At 54.8% G+C, this 16,828-nt stretch overlaps 1 protein-coding gene and 1 long non-coding RNA gene across 7 annotated transcripts in view; one reads left to right on the forward strand and one right to left on the reverse strand.

Annotated features, from left to right (window-relative positions):
* The window catches only part of NDST1 (N-deacetylase and N-sulfotransferase 1), an 85,591-nt gene that overhangs the window by 12,257 nt on the left and 56,506 nt on the right, over window positions 1–16,828 (forward strand). The gene's annotated exons all lie outside the window — the stretch shown is intronic.
* LOC309624015 overlaps window positions 116–16,828 on the reverse strand; it is a 28,457-nt gene continuing 11,744 nt past the window's right edge. The window contains exon 2 of the long non-coding RNA XR_014241742.1: window positions 116–3,206. This is a non-coding gene — a long non-coding RNA (uncharacterized lncRNA). The remainder of the gene's footprint in view (window positions 3,207–16,828) is intronic.

Raw genomic sequence — 16,828 nt, forward strand, 5'->3', positions numbered from 1 at the left:
GGATAATAATTGTCCCCGTCTCACAGCATTTAGAAAGAAAATGCAGGGAAGGTGCTTAACTACAAGCCCAGTCCATGTTAGTTATGGTTATTGTTGTAGTTGATGATGTAGTTAATGACTAAGAAGCTTATTTTAATTCTCCCAACAGCAGTAGGAGACGGGCAGTGTTACCACCCCCTTTTAGCAGATACGGTGACTAAGTCCCGGCAAGGTGGACGGCTCGGCCTGCAGAGGTTCAGACTCGGGGGACTGCCTTCGGGGTCTGGTGATTTCGAGGGGCTGCTCTGGTCGGATGAAACTGACTTGTCGTGTGAGGCACTGGGAGTGAGGAAACAGAGCTGGCCAGGATGGAAGGGATTGTGTCTGGAGGTGTGGAGCGGAATCCTGGTGCTCACGTGGCTGAGAAGTGGTGGGGAGCCGAGGTCTGGTCCACGAGGCGTAGCTTGGATTCTCCTCACCTGCGGGCTGGCCCAGGCTCGGCCTGTCCGGGCAGGTCCGGGCTGTCGCTCGGTGGAGGTTTGCTGTGGTTATTGTGCAGCCGCCGCTGGTTAATGCTACGTGCCCAGGCAGAGGCCAGGTGAGGAGAAATGAATGTCATCATCGCAGGGCCTTCACTCAGGCTGCACCCTCTGCCCAGGTCCCCTTCCTCCTCTCCTCACACCGGGCGGCTCCTGCTTGTGCGTTTACAGGACTGTTAGCATCACCTGTTCACAGAAGCGCTGCCTGATCCACCTGCAGGTTATAAGTCAGTGGTTCTCAAGGTTGGTCTCTGGACTAGTAACATCGGCATTACCTGGGAACTTATTAGAAACGCAGATTATCTAGCCCCACCCCAGACCTACCGAATCAGAAACTGGGCGGGGTGGCGGGGTGAGGAGGGGGACCCAGCAAGCTGTTTAAGTTCTTCAGGTGATTCCAGTGCATGCTAAACATCCACAAACACTTGGTTAGGTAATATAAAAAAAAAAAAAAATGATGCTTCTTTCTTTGGGCTCTTAACGTATTCAGACACCAGCAAAGGTTGGGGACCCAGAGGAAAGCCCAGTTTCTCTCTACCCTGTCTTCAAAGAGCCACCGTCTTATAACAGCTTCTCCTGCCCAGGAAACAATCTTGTGCCACAGTGCCACAACATGATTACAGGAGACAGTGCTGGGGCCACTTAAAGAAGGTGGGATTGGGGGACTCGAAGGTGGGAGGCTTTGTGGGTGGGAAGGATGAGTGCCGGGAAAAAGCTGGCTGTGTTCTAGGGCTGGGGCCAGGGCTGGGGTCAGAGAGTGGGTCCTGCTTCAGAGAAGGGTGTGTGCTGGGGCCGGGGGTATGTGCATGCATGTGTGATTACAGTGACCAGATGTGGTCCAAGAGGGCCAAGGGGTCACCAGTCCAGTGGTTTTAAGCATCTCAGTAATTTAATAATGGTGATCATATAATTGCTGCTCACATTTGTGGAGAGCTTGTCAGTGCTTGATAGGCACTTCCATGTAATCTTATCTGGAGTAATCCCCAGAGTAAACTTATAACGTCGACAACATTATTGGCCCCATTTTATAGATGAAAATACTGAGGGCACACAGTCATAAGGAGGTAGAATCTAGGAATTCTTTAGGGGTGCTTGGAAACAATCTCATTGGAAGAAGGGTGGTGGAGGGTTGTCTTGGAGTGTTTGGGTAGCAGGCTTTATAAAGCTGCAGAAATATATATTCTATCAAATGAGTAAATTGGGCTTTACTGTGGGGGGGGGTGGTGATGGGATTGTGTTGGGATGGTTAGGGCTCAAGCCTCCAAGTTGGGGCCTCCACTGCAGACACTGTCATTCTCCTCTTATGGATGGGCCATTTGAGGCACAAAGAGGCACAGTGCTGACTTCAAGGTCCCACAGCTAGGGCAAGAGATAGAATCAGAGAGAAAAAAACCAGGGTCTTCTCTGGTTCTAGCAGGAGAGGTGGGGTGTCAAGATCAGTGCCCAGTGTCCACCCTGCTCTTCTCTTCTGCCTCAGTGTCTCCAGGGTACGGTCCAGGAGCCCAAGGGCTTTCCTGACACAGTGCAGGAACCCCTTCATCTCTCAGTGGGGAACAGAGGCCCAGAGAGGAGCAGGGACTCGCACAGGGCCACACACCGTGTCACGATTGGGACCAGACACAGAGCCGTCTCTGTTCTGACCAGGGAAGGGTTTGTTTCCTGAAGACTGTCCCTGCCCCCCACGCCTCCTTTGGCAGGCTGGGTAGCCGTAGCCCTCAGAGTGGCCCAGACCAATGCTGGGGGTAGAGGTGGGTGTGTCCGGGGGAGAAAGCTGCCAAGGAGGGTGGGGCAGCATGCAAGAGAAAGAGCACCAAGAAGCCCAGACCCCAGACGGAAACCAAATGTATTTTCTAGGTCCTGAGAGGATATCTGGAACAATGGAAGTAGAATGGGGGAAGTCAGACTATAAAAAGGGCTTCTTGATATCCTTACAAAAAAAGAAAGTAGAGTCTTTAGGTTTGACTTTTGTTTCTCTGAAGGATGTTTATGTAACTTCCTGAAAGCAGGATCCCAGGGCTCTGTGAAGTTTGTCAGATGCTGTTGTTTATAGACTCAGGGCTGTGGAGCTGGGAAGGGCTTGATAGGGTAGTCTTCCCACTTTACAGTTGGTGAAACTGAGGCTCTGAGAGGTGCGGCGAGGGGGCTGCTGCCTGAGGCTGCACAGTGAGGCACAGAAGACTTGGGATGGGAGCCTGGGTCTTGCGGTGCCTTGTAAGGGGCGGTTGTCTCAACTTACTGCTCCCGTGGCCTTGGCTGGCCTGGAGGCTCGCGGGGATCGTGGAGGGTCCCCTCTTGGAAACGCTCAGAGCTGCTAGAGTCAGGACAAGGCCAGGTCCAGTCTGCAGTGAGGTATGCCCATTGGATGGTGACCTGCATGGTGGGGAAGCATGGTGGTATGCTTGGTGATGCCACCCCCGTCCAGATGCACTGTCTGCCCAGCAGCTGTGAGCTGTGAGTCACACCCAGTGGGTGCAGAGGCGGGGGCTATTGTGTATCGTGATTCATTCTGTTCTCCTAGCCCTGACGGGATGACTAGGCCCTGAGCCCTGATAAGTGCCCACGCCTGTGGACTAAAGTGGCCAACCGTTTGGGCTCCAAGTTCAGACATGAGGGGACCAGAGAACCTGGGGGAGTCCTGTTCCTCTGCTACCTCCTATCTCTGGAGTATTCCATGATCTGGATATATCTCTTCTCACCAGTGCAGGGGTATGTAAGCCCCTAAAATCTTGTGCAACATTTTGTAGGCATTTCCATGGATTCTTTCTCTGCAGAGAGAATCTGTAGGTCTCATCAGGTTGTCAGAGGGCTTGGTGTCACCCAAAGTGCTGATGGGAGGGCCGGGGGCCGAACGCGTGCTCTACAGGCTTGAGAGAAGGTTGCTGGAGAGGCAGTATGGTTCTAGTCGAAAGTAGCGTGGTGGCAGTATAGTGTCGTGGTTCAGAGAATGGTCTTGGAGGCCACTGTTGGCTTCTCTAAACTGGCTCCTCCTCTAAGCCAGCTCCTGTGTGACCTTGGATAAGTTACTGTGTCTGTGCTTCAATTTCCCCATCTGTAAAATGGCGAAAATAAGAATAGTTATCTCACAGTGTTATAGGCTTTCAAATAAGATAATGTGTGTGAAGAATTTATCCTGGTGCCTGGTACAAAGTAACCACTTGGTTAAAGTTTGCTATTATTATCAGTTTCAGCTTTGCTGCTAATTTGCTGTGTGATCCTGTTAAGTGCCTTATCTTGGGGTCTTAGTCTCCACCTGCAGCTCTTTTGGGCTTTTCAGGAGCTGCAGGGTGAGGTTGGAGAATAGCGGAGGGAGGAGGAACCTTCCTCATCCCCGGGCTCCCCAGCCCAAGCCCTCACTGGTGCCTTGAACATAGCTTTGTCCTAAGGCAAGATTATGTAACCAGTGGGGCCTGGCCAGGCAGGACATGATTCTCAACCTCGTTTTGTCCTCCATTGTCTCTTCCTCTCCCTTCCCCCCACAGGGCTATTGCATTAGCTGACCTGTTCCCCAAGCTCCAGGGATGAAATCGAACCCGTGCTATTCTGCCACCAATTGATTTAGTCTGGAGGTTTGCTGGGCAAGGGGCCCCTCCCCTGGCTACCTGGGGACAGACAGAGCTGATGCCTCTGTGCCTGCTTTGGGGGTGGAGACAGGAACCCCTTTTTAGGGGGATAAGCAGGCTATAGGCTGGGGGGTGGCACCCTTGACCCATGGCCCCTATGGCTTGAACGGGTACACGCCCCCACCATGACTCCCCACGAGTGGCCTACCCATCCTTGCAGCCCAGCGCCAAGCCTCCTCTCCCAGAAAGGCTTCCCTGGCACCTTGGCTGCAGGGAAGGCTCATCTACTGAGCTTTGCATTCTATTCTCCGTAAGAAAACAAAGGCCACAAACTGGCAGGCCACATACACCCCATGGGCAGCTTTTACTTGGCCCATGCCAAATCTTGAGCTAGTTGCTAACAGGAGATTTTACGTAAGAATCCCAACTTCTGGCTTTACTTCAAAAATGAGAAGATCATACAACTTTGAGTGTAGCTCTCCAGTGGCCACTACTGGAGATGAAGCACGTAAGCTCCTCTTTGCCCCATTCCCCCGTCCACTTCGCACACTTATACAGTCTTTCTAGCCCCCAAGGTGTCTGAATTTTCGACCCCATCCTGTAGGCACGGCCAGCTTTCTCTCCTGCGCTGTGGTGTGGTCCCCCATCTGTCTGCTTTGTGGGCTCTTTGGTGGTGGTGGTGGGGGTCTGACTCATCTCTGTGTCCCTCGAAGCATTGTGCTCAGGCTCAGGACTGCGTACACAGCAGGAGCATAATAAATGTTTCCTTTATGAATGAAGGCGGGGCATTGCTGCTCCTCACCAGCTGTGAAGATTCCATTTAATGGAAGCCTCTGGATCAGCCTGCCCCATGGCCAGAGAATCCTCCTCCCAGATAAGCTGTGGCTGCTTAGCCACTGACCCAGGCAGCTTCTTAAGCTGCGGATAAACAGTCACTCAGAGTTTGTCCCCACGGTGCAGTATAAACAAGGAGAGGGACATTTCTCCTGAAGCTGTCCCCACGTTTCACTCTCCCAGGGGGCTTGGAGGAGCTTTTGGGGAGAGGGAGGCTGGGGTCAGCAGCCTTCAGATGGCATCGAGTGCAGACCTTGGCATCCTGGGGAGACAGCGGGATGGGGGGAAGGATCAGTTCAGGTGTTTAATGGACTAGGCTTCCCCTCCTTCAGGCCTTTCTCTGCTTTATTCTTCTCCTAGAGTGTACGCTTTAGCGACCAGCTTCTTTGTCCAGCTATCTGTCTGTCCAAGGCGTATTTCACTCTTTTAATTGAAATCTGAACCTTCCCTAGAGACCAGCTAAGCTATCTCCTCCTTGAAGAGGTCTTAGCAGAGAGGTCACAATTGTACTGGGGACAAGAAAAACCTGGGAAGCTTGTAGAAAAAAAAAAAAGCATGCAGGTTTCTGGCCCCCATCTTTGATTCCTTCAGTCCAGGGTACAGTGTCCCCCTCCCTAGAAGATTCAGACGCGAGGGTCTGTGGACACGCTTTGAGGACCCTGCCTTAGCTCAAGGAGGCCAGGGCTGGTAGAGAGGACCCCTGAGTGGCAGTTGTGTGACATCGCGTGCCCCTTTCCCTCTCTAGGCTTCTCTTTTACCCTGGGTGCACTAATACGCTGGGCTTCTGCTGGTGGTTGTGGCTGAAAGCGTCTGGTGAGCCATCCTTGGAGAGGATGACGGGGGATCCGGGCAGGTGCCAGTGTCTGGGCAGGGCCCACAGAGATTTCACGTTGTTCAGCTAACAGCTCAGAAGAGGAGTGCCCTGATGTCAGGGCAGGAGGCAGGCTGGAAGCCCCGGTCTGAGTGGGCAGGGGCTGTGCCCAAGGAGGTTGGAGGACTGGCCTGGGCTGCCCAGTGACCTGGCCACAGGCTGAGGGGCACCTTGCTGTGTGATCCTGTGGCAGGCAGGCTGAGGCTTCAAGCGCAAGCCTATACAAGCCATTTACAGAAGGGTAAACTGAGGTACATGGAGGGAGGGACTCCCCCTGTGTCACACATGAGTGTGTGGAAAGCCAGGCTTGGACCCCAGATCTTCTGACTCCCGGCGAGAACCCACTCCTCTGTCCTCACCTCACTCTGCAGGGTCGGTGCCAGATCACCCAGCTGGGACAGTCTGCTTGTCTGTGACAGCCTTGAGGCTTGGTCCTGGAAAAGTGAAGCCACCATCGTCACAGCCACCCTGGAGGCATGAAACCGGTTGGGTGTGCAAATTACCTCTCAAACATCCTCCATCCCATTTGTTTTTTTTTTCCTTAAACTGTCTCTGATGGGCCAGCTGCCTCTGTGCCCGTTTCCGCCTGGCACTGGGCTTCATGCTCTTTATTCTGAGAACAAAGCTTCCTTCTGACAGTCCTCCTGCCGACAACAGGAAAAGGGCAGGCATGGCACTGGGCCTCACTCCTCCGCCTCCTCTAGCTGGGAGCATGGGGCAGCCTTTGTCAGATGCTGGACCCTGGCAGCACTGGTGTGCTGGGAGGGAGCCCAGCTTCAGCCCAGTCCATGTTCCCGCTGGGGCTGGAGCCGCCCTGTGGGCCCAGCTGTCAGACCCCAAAGTGGCCAAAATGGTGGGCAAAGGTATCGGACAGGGACCGGCGTAAGTCCTGTTCGGGTCCAAGCAGTTACTTGTCCCAGGACTGTTCATGTGACAGCCATCAAGATTCCAGCTGGCACAGGTGGAGTTTCATTTCCGCCTCCAGGCAACCCTGGTCTCCTAGGGGACTGCAGAAACTAAAGTGCTCAGATGAGGGAAGCCATAGTCCCTCATCCAACACATTTTTATTGAGCATCTGCTTTGTTCCAGGCACTTTTCTGGGCACTGGGACACAGCAGTGAACAAAACAGGTTAGTCCCTGTTTTGGACTTGGGGGTGACATTCTGGTGGTGGGAGAGAGTCAACAAACCAATGAATACTAGCTATTTGTCAGCTGGCAAGAAGTGCCTGCCACAAAAATAAAGCTGGGTTGGGGGTGGACAGTGTGACTTAAGGAAGTGGCTCTGCTATGTTGGGGGTCATGGAAAGTCTCTGGTAAGGGGACAGGAAACTCCAGGAGTGTAGCTAGGGAGCCACGGGGTATGTGGGGAAGAGCATTCCAGGCAGAGGGAACAGCAACGCAAGGCTTTGAGGCAAGAGGGTGCAGGGTGTGCTCGAGGAGCAGCAAGGAGGCTGGTGTGGCAGGGGCAGAAGAATAAGAGCAGTCCTGGGAGGAGATGTGGCCAGAGGGAGTCTGCCCAGGGGCGGAGGGGATTGCCTACGGCCTCCTGACCTTCGAGAGGACTTCGCTGTTTGGTCTGAGTAAAGGGTAAAGTAAAGTAAAGCTGCTGAGCAGCTGGGGCTGAGGGCTGCCTTGTTTTGACACATGTTTGAGAGGGATCCTGAGGGCTGCTGCGTGGAGAGAAGCCTGGAGGCTGGAAGCGGGATGCCCGCCAGCCAGTGGGTGCCACAGGTGAGGGAGGACGGCTCAGCGTGGGGACGTGGGGAGGCGGCCCGGGGTCAGATTCTGAATTGGTTTCACTGGATGTGCCGATGGATTAGGTGTGGGCTGTGAGAGGAAGAAGGTGTCAACGGCAGGGTTTCTGGCCTGAGGGACTGGAAGGCTGCAGGACAGCAGGTTTGGGGAGAGAAATGGAGATTTCAGGTCAGATGTTTTAGGTTGGAGCATACCTGGTGGGAGGGGAGACACATGGGTAGAGGTTGGTCCTGGGCCTGCACGTTCCTGTTGTTGAAGGGGTGTGAGGGGTGCCCTGTAGGACCTCCCGAACTCTGAGAATCTGTCTGTAAGAATGAGTATTTCCTGGGCCTTTCGTGTTCTTTTTCTTTCTTTGTAAACCTCCTCCTGCTTGTCCCTTCCTCCTGGACAGAGGAAAAAGGCAGATTCTGAGGACTCACTGTCTTGGTGGTGGCCCTGGCCTTTCTGCCTGCCGTGCTTCTTGGGGGGGCGGCTAGGGGGAGCCCTGGAAGGGGAGGCCAGAGGCCTCAGGCCTTTCCCTGGCTCGGCTGTCAACAGAGAGAGGTTTCTCTCTGTGCCTTGGTTTCCTCTCCTGCACATAGACGTGTTAAGTTGGCCCCAGGGTTCTGAGGGCGGCAGGGAGCCCTTGAGGAGGCTGGATGCACAGGGGTGAAGAACCTGGCTTGAAGGCCAGTGTGGGTGCGAATCCTTGCTCGGCCGCCTGGCTGTGAGACTCTGGGCCAGTGACATAACCTCTCCGAGCCTCAATTTTCTCATCTGTGAAAATGAGCCAACCATAGTACCTGCATCACAGAGTCGCTGTGGAGGGTTAAATGAGAAAATGCACACGAAGCACTTAGCCAAGTCCCTGGCATATACCACATCCAGTTAACAGGGGCTGTTAGTGACTGTGCAGTCGGTCAGGATAAGGGGTTTTGCCTGGTAGGTGGTGGGGGCCGTGGAAGGCTATCGAGTAGGAACCCGGTACTCATATGGTCTGAGGAGGCTGCTGTGAGTTCGGAGACTTGGGCTGAGCCCCTTCCACCTGCCGGAGTGAGAACTGAGGGCCAGCCCTGATGGACTCTCCTGCCCTTCCTTTAACTGCGGGTCTTCACTGACTTGGCATGGGCAACCTCTGTCTTGAACAGGTCCCTTGGGGATGGGGGTGGTCATTTTCCCGAAGATCTCCTACAGAACCCTTTGTCTCTACGTCCCAGTGGCTGACCTTAGGGAATGTGAGTGTGGGGCTCTGAGGGGTGGGTGATGTTGAATGTACTCGAGTTGTCTGGACAGGATCAGCGGGGGCAGGGCAGGCCTGGAGTGACATTCCACTGGGCACTTGGATGTGACCTCGGTTGCTGGTCTGGGTCCCGGCTGGGTGGTACTTGCTCCAGTGGGGCCATGGAGAGGTTGACAATGGGCGGAATGTGGCCCCCTTAGGACCCACACTTCAGTGGTGCCCAGGCATGCTGGCCGAGCCCTGTGCTTTTGCAAGCCTGTTACCCAGCAGTTGAATCGTGCCAGGACGGCCAAGGACATTTCAGGTTCCCCCAGGGCTGGCAGCCAGGCTGTCACCAGGCATTGCTTGTTTTCCCAGGGTCCAAGGGCTTTTCAGGATGGAGAGGGCTCTGGAGATATTCCAGGAACTTTTCTTAACAGCTGGGTAAATTGAGATCCAGAGAGAGCAAGGCACTTGACCAAGGTCTCACAAGGCCGCCTCCCTCCTTTCTGTCACCTCCCTCTGTTCCCGTGTCCCTTGCTCAGACTCCTGGCCTCCTGCCTGGACGTTTGAAACAACCTCCATCTTCTGGGCTCTCCAAGAGCTTTGTTTGTCTTCCTATTATCCTAATCTTGCCATAACCTGCCAGGCACACATGCTGTTCGAGTGTGTCTGCTCTCCTTTCCCCTCTGGTCCCAGACAAAGCACGGAGGTTCTGAGCGCAGGCCCCAGAGCCAGACTGACCTCAGTTTGAATCCCAGCTCTGCCCCTTCCTAACACGGCAGACTGGGGCAAGATACTCCACATTTCTGAGCCTCAGTGTCTCTGTCTACGAAATGAAAACAGTAGCAGTACTTAGTTTATGAGGTTGTCTTGATGGCTAAATGAGATAATACGTGAAGTGCTGGGTATAATACCTGCACAGAATGAGCTCTCAAAAATGGTCATTGTTGGGAGTTCCCTGGTGGTCTAGTGGTTAGGATTTGACACTTTCACTGCCGTGGCCTGGGTTCAATCCCTGGTCGGGGAACTGAGATCACGCAGCCAAAAAAAAAAAAAGGTCATTGTTACAAAGACCCATCAATGCTGGTTGAACTGAAAAGTCAAGGGCATAGAAGAGTAGACAAAGCTCTGGACCTGGAGGAAGAAGATGTGGGCTCCAAGTTCATTGCCAAACGTTGCCTCACCATGTGCTTTTGGGAAGTCACTCTTCCTCCAGGAACCCCACTTTCCTCATTTGAGAAAGAGGGAAGAAATCCCTGCCATGATCTTAGAAGCTTGTCATGTGATGCCAGAGCAGCATCTGTGAAAAAGCTTTGCATCTGTGTAATGATTTAAAAATGGCACAGTGGTGGCTGTGGTGTGCTGATGGTGACGAGGACATTGTAGCCACAGCAGTGGACAGCTGGCTGGGGTGGAGGCTGGTCAGTCTGCAAATGCTCAGCACCCACACAGGCTTCCCATTCCTGCCTGCCTGCTCCCGCCTCCAGCAGCCCGCCTTTAGCATTAGCCTCAGCATTGCACACTCGAAGATGTAGGAGGTGCAAAGACCCAATGGCATCTTCTGAGCCATAGTGAGTTTTGGGTTATCTGTGGCGGATCCCATGGAATGTAGGATTACAGCCAGGCGCTGGTTCAAATCTCAGCTCAGCACTTCCCACCTGGAAGCTCGAGCCAGTTGCTTAACTTCCACGAGCCTGTTTCCACATTTGTAAAATGAGGCCTTGATGAAGCAGAGGCCAAGCGTTTAGCAAAGGGCATAGCACACTGTTATATGGAGAGGTTGTATCATGGTGGAGCATGGTGCCCGATGGGCTTATGGGTGGCGGGAGTGGGGGCCATTGTGCCCATTTCTGGGGAGGAGCAGTGGAGGTCAGTTACACTCCCTGCAGAACTGCCCAGCTTCGAGTTAGAAGGGCCCCTGGAGTCATCTGGCGCCATTCCATTTTACTGGTGAGCAAAGCAAGGCCTGACAGGAGCGGGTGCTTGGTGGGGTCACTGGCAGGTTAGTGCAAGGCTGGGCCTAGGGCGAGACGAGGGAGGCACTTAGAGGCAGACTGTGAGGAGTGCTTGGGGCCGCGGTGCGACTCTCGCCGCCGTCATGCAGGTGCACGCCAGCAGCTGGGAGTGGGCGCCTCCTTCATGTTTGTGCCTGCTGCCTGGATGCCTCACTCTAGCCCAGTCTAGGACTAGAGCGCCAGCCTCCTGACCCCAGGAACTGGTCCCCGAACCTTGGGGGTCTGGGGACACCTGCCAGCTACCTTGCAGAGTCTCACCAAGGTCCCCTGGCCCCTTTAAAAAGGACCTTCGATAAGTAGGTCACCTGCCCGGTGCTTCTTACTCTGTCTCTGCTCTCTAGCGGCCTGTGATCCAGAGAAAGCGAGGTCCTCCCGCCCCCTCTCCCCACCTGCTGCCCCTTCCCCTGCCAGCTGCGCCTCCATGTAAGCATTCGAGCCCCTCACCCTGGAGGGGAGGCATGTTAGCGGCGGGCTCCTGTCACGGCGACAAGCCCCAGCGAGTCTGGAGGGGCGAGCTGCTTTCATGCGGGCCCTGATGAAGCTTCCCTGGTCTCAGCAGGCCTGGGTTGTGCCCACCAGGCCTCCAGGAGATTAGGGGGCTTCTGTGGCTCCAAGTGCCTCAAGGCTTTCCCTTCCTCTTTGTTGCCCCCAGTGCACCTGGCTTCCCTCCACTCTGGCCACAGGGCCTGGAGCCTTTTCAGTTTCCCCAAGGCTTCTGGGAAGCCTGGTCTTGGGGTGTCCAGCTGGGCCAATCTCCCCATCACCACCTCCGGGCCTGCAGGCTGGGCCTCAGGTGACTTGTGAAGAGGTGGCCACAGCCGCTAATCCCTGCAGGGGTTCCTGGGATCACCCGGGACTGGCAGGAGCCTAGGCCACCCTCGTGGTTTGACATGAGGGGCCTTGGACAGTCGGCAGTCTCCACCCCCAGGTCCTACATGTACAGACATGCCATTATTTTCCCCACTGCTGCTCTTGGGACCTGAAATTCTGCTACTTAGCAAGTTTCCTTGCGCTCTCCTTGGCATCCTCTAAAAAGGCAAATACCAGGGCTTCCCTGGTGGCGCAGTGGTTAAGAATCCACCTGCCAATGCAAGGGACATGGGTTCGAGCCCTGGTCCAGGAAGATCCCACATGCCGCAGAGCAACTAAGCCCGTGTGCCACAACTACTGAGCCTGTGCTCTAGAGCCCGTGAGCCACAACTGCTGAGCCCGTGAGCCACAACTACTGAAGCCTGTAAGCCTAGAGCCCGTGCTCCACAACAAGAGAAGCACACCACAGTGAGAAGCCCACACACCGCAACAAAGAGTAGCCCCTGCTCACCGTAACTAGAGAAAGTCCGCGCAACAACGAAAACCCAATGCAGCCAAAAATAAATAAATAAATAAAAAGGCAAATACCCTCGCAGGTGGACACTCTTTCGTGTTTGCTGCTGAAGAGCAAACCCAGGCTAGCCTGGCCCTCATCCCGCTGCCTGTGTGATCGTGGCCGAGTTGCTTCTCCTCTCTGGGCTTTGGAAGGCCCTTTTCAGCCGTAGCACCTCCGCACTCTGGCAGTTACCCTTCTTTCTTTGTGGGAGTTGGGGACGGGGCAGCGAGGGCAATGGGAAGGGCCTGGCCACTGAGCTGGGGTTGGGTCAGGGACCAAAAGCCAACATCACAGGCACTTTGACCACCTGCTGGCCTGATAGAAGATATCAGTCCTTCTTCCTCTTCTTCTCAGGACAGGCGGGGAAACTGAGGTCTGGGGTGGGGGAAGGGCCCTGCATGGATCGCATAGGCAGTCAGGCAGGGCTGCAGCCAGAGCCCAGTTACCCTTGCTGACAGTGAGGGCTCAGCTGCTCCTGGCTGCCACCTTTCTTGAGAGGAAGCCTAGGGCCCACTGGCATCAGGGTCAGGGACATGCTTTCTCCTCTACCATGGAAGGCACCTCTGGCAGGGCAGGGGTGAGCGAGCGGGATCCCTGCCTGCTGAGGGGTCCCCTGGGCATGGGGCAGAGTCAGACAAGACATCCTCTTCCTGAGGTTCAGGAGGTAGGGGTCGGTGGCCTCTGGCAAGGGACATGGCGGTGGGGAGGCCTGGAGGCTTCTGGGAACGTGGTTGGTGGCCCAGGGTGCCCTAGGGCCACGCCCTCCCTCCCAGGGAGGGAATTGGGTGGACAGTCATGCCATTTGTCCTGGCTCTGGGATTAGTTGTGACTGCGTTACGTGAGGAGCGTGAAGCCATTAAGAGGATGTGGTGACGCGAAGTGGAGTGGAGCTGAGCGGCTACTACCTGGAGCTCGGGTGGGTCCTGTCATTTTCTCCCCGACCTCCCTGTACCCTCTGACCACAGCCCCGTGTCCCCTCCCTCCTGTCCAGTCCTCCCAGGTCTGTCTGATGTGTGTGTACCCACAGTGTGTGCGTGTTCATACCAATGCAGGAGGGGGCCGGGGGGTGCAGGGGTTAGGGCGAGCTGGCCCCTAAGCCTGGCACTGGGTCCCGTCTGCATTCAGGACCAGAAGTGGGTTCCTCAAGTGTCCCAGCCCCCAGTACTGCCCCAGGGAGATGGGCCAGGGCTGACCTGGCAGATTCCTGATGGTAAAGGAGACCATGGCTGAGGGGTGGGAAGGAAGGGCTTAGCTTCTCTTTGAGCTTCTTCTGACAGCTCAGCAAGTTCACAAATCCACCTGAAGCCAGCAGGTCTGGGAGTTAAAGATTTACTGCAAGGCCATGGGGGGAGCTGGAATGATGCGGTCCCAGGGGCTCAGATGTTACATTCATGGTTTCAGTCCTATCTTGACGGTGAGGCTATGGCTTGTCTAAGTCAGAGGGGCTGCTACAGAGTTTCCATATTCTTAACTTGGCTTTTGGAGAAGGGTGCGGTCACAACCTCCCTGAATTTGTATGGAGTAAGTAAGTATGGCATCTGTCTGGGGAGAGTCCACTAACAGCCTTCATGATACTCTCAAAGGTTCTTTTTTTTTTTTTAATTTTATTTTTTATTTCTTTGGTTTTTTTGCGTTGGGTCCTCGTTGCTGCGCATGGGCTTTAGTTGTGGCGAGCGGGGGCTACTCTTCATTGCGGTGCGCGGGCTTCTCATTGTGGTGGCTTCTCTTGTTGCGGAGCATGTGCTCTTGATGCGTGGGTTTCAGTAGTTGTGGCATGCGGGCTCAGTAGTTGTGGCTCACGGGCTCTAGAGCGCAGGCTCAGTAGTTGTGGTGCACGGGCTTATTTGCTCCACGGCATGTGGGATCTTCCTGGACCAGGGCTTGAACCCGGGTCCCCTGCATTGACAGGCGGATTCTTAACCACTGTGCTGGTTAGGGAAGTCCTCTCAAAGGGTTCTGTAACCCCAGGAGATCACAAACTTCTGATCTAATCTATACCCCTTGCTGTCCAGGTGAGGAAACAGGCTCAGAGAAGGGAAGGGTATTGCCCAGAGGGAGCCAGTGGAAGCGCTGGAATGCCGACGTGGACTCCAGGCGCACATGGAGTTTGCTTCCGCATCCTAGAGATGGAGGGCTTCCCCACCCCCCATACACCTGTTTCTCAGAATCTGTCAGGGATCATACGGCAACCTGGAGTGGGCAAGTAGGAGGGCGGGGGCTGGGGCTGACCAGCATTTCCTGGCTCCTCTGCAAGGGTGGCAGACAGGGGGGAATGAATAATGGTAAACTTGTTTGTACTTCTTTGAGAGAAGATGACGAATAACTGAGGTCATGATTGGGAAGTGCTTGTACCTGGCGTGCAGCAGACCTGTGAGGCTGTCCAGTCACTGCTGTCCTTTGAGTTGGCCCTTTTAGCTGAGATCTCCTGCTTCCGAGCCTCCCCACCTCTCTCTCCCTCCCATTCCTCAGCATGAGACCTCTGCCTGGGGCGTAGAGGCAGCCTCCCTTTCTCATGTGGGGTCTCTGCCTATCTGGGGATGACACAGGCCCCTGGGGCGGGGGAAGGTGAAGACCGTCTGGCTGAGGTCCTGCCTCTGGGGATCTGTGGTGCCCCTGTCTGCCCGTGAAGGGAGGCTTTCCCATTGCCAGAGGAGCCGATCAGCCTGCTCTGAGGCAGCTGGGGCTGGTTACCTGCAGGAAGCCTGTCTCTGGGTACGTTCTGGGCCGCCGACCTGGTTCAAGAATGGTGTGGAATGCTGGGCAGCTGCCCGGAGGTTACAAGCAGGGGCTCCGAGGTGGGCAGGCTTGGGGTTGTCCAAGTTCTCCCCCTGCCCAGCTGTGTGACCTTGAGTCAGTTGCTTCGTACCCTCTCTGAGCCTAGGTTTCCTGTCTGTGAGTGCACGTATCGGTGACACCAGCTCTCAGCGTGTGAGGAGTGGGTGTGATAAATCAGGGAAAGCTGGTGTGGGGCTGGCAAGTTACCAGGAGCTCAGTCAGTGCTGGCTGCTGTCAGCGAGGGAGGTTATGATATTTGCAAAGAAATATCTTTCTGTTTTTTTCAAGTGCCTGTGATCTGAGCCTAAGAAAAATAGCTAGGAATGGATTTGGCTCTGCGTAGATGGATTTGGGGGTTGGGTGGAGAGAGTCCTATTTTGGGGAGTTCCGTGGGCTAACGAAGAGCTTGCCCTGTGAGGGTCCTGCCCACCTTGGTCTGCCCTAGAGCTTCAGTGGGACCAGAGGGCAGCTGGTCCTGACCTGTCTTGTTCCCCACTCTGCAAACCCCCTTGCCCCCAGCTGTCTTGTTTGTTTGCTCAGTAAACTCTTTTTTTCAGAGCTGGTGCAAAGATAAACTCTCAACTCAGGGCTTGTTGGAAGAAACACAAATTCTCAACAAGTGGGGGGTATAAGTTCTTGAGGTTTTTGTTGGGCATTCCCCTCCCGGGAACCCAGAACAAATCCCAGGTTGAGAACTGGGGAGTGAACCGGCGCTTTATGCTTTGTTTGCTTGTCAATTGATGCGTGATTTGTGGGTCTGCTTCCAAGAAGGATCGTTAGAGGCTGCTTTTGATGTTAAAACACACATAAAATGCATGAAAATAAAAACAGAAAGTGGTATTCAAAGGGAGTGGAGCATGGGGTGTGTGGGCGCTGGCTTATGTCAGCTGTCCTAGGTGAACACGGAGGGCGTGTGTTGCTGAAGGATGATGAGCTGGCGCCTCGGTGCTGAGATTCCCAGTTACCCACTTGTTAGCTCTGTGGCTGGGCAAGTCACGGGCCCCCTCTGGGCCTCGGTTTCCTCATCTGTAAAATGAAGGGAACGTAGGTCATGGTGCTATTGTAAGGATTAATAGTAGCATGTAGTGCAGGCATATCATGTCTGATAAATGGAAGTTCATGTTTTAATGCATTTGGCTTGGCGATTCCTCATAGCACATTCAAAAAGGGAAAGGTCATTGGCAAGGGCACTTCGCTCTTAAGTACTTGCTGTAGGTGGGAGACCGCTTCTGCCTTGGAAAGCTTTAGGTGAAGTTGGGGACCAGTGTTCTAGTTATAATTGCAGCCGACATCTGGCAGCATAAATCCGGCACTGCATGGTGGGGTATGGAGCAGGAGAACTCATCTAGGACTTCTGAAATCCACAGCTGGCAGAGTCCAGCTCTCGGCTGAGGCTGGCCTTGGAGGAGGACCTGCAGGGTTTTAGTGGGTAAGAAAATGGGCCAAGGCAGGTGGGGCTGGGGCAGGCCTGGGAACGCCACCCGAGGGGGTCCTTTTCTGTCTCTGGGCCTCAGTGTCCCCATGTGCTCACCGCAAGATGGACTGTATACTCTGTAACCCTGAGACCCTTGAGCCAGACTTCTGACAGTCCCTTGGTGGCAACCATGGACTCCGGGGTGACTGATGGGCGGCATCTTAGCCCCCAGCCAGGCGGTACTGCGGGGCTATGGGGGATGGGGTGTGCAGCAGATTACAGCAGAGGAAGGGATTTGCTTCTGGTCTCGGCCTCCCAAGGGTGTAATTGCGCTGGAGAAACTCCTGCACAGCTGGGAAGCAAATGTGGAGGATTTTCTTTGCTGTACGTAGTGGGTGGGGTAGGCTAGGGCGGGGTAGCTGGTGGAGCAGCGTGGCTGTGGGGTATGGCTGGGTAATGGGTGGTGGCGTGACTGTGCTGGGGGTGTGACAGGATGGGAGGGGCCAAGTCAGCTCTGG

Source organism: Balaenoptera borealis (assembly GCF_965194805.1).
Source record: "Balaenoptera borealis genome assembly, chromosome: 2".
Taxonomy (NCBI): domain Eukaryota; kingdom Metazoa; phylum Chordata; class Mammalia; order Artiodactyla; family Balaenopteridae; genus Balaenoptera; species Balaenoptera borealis.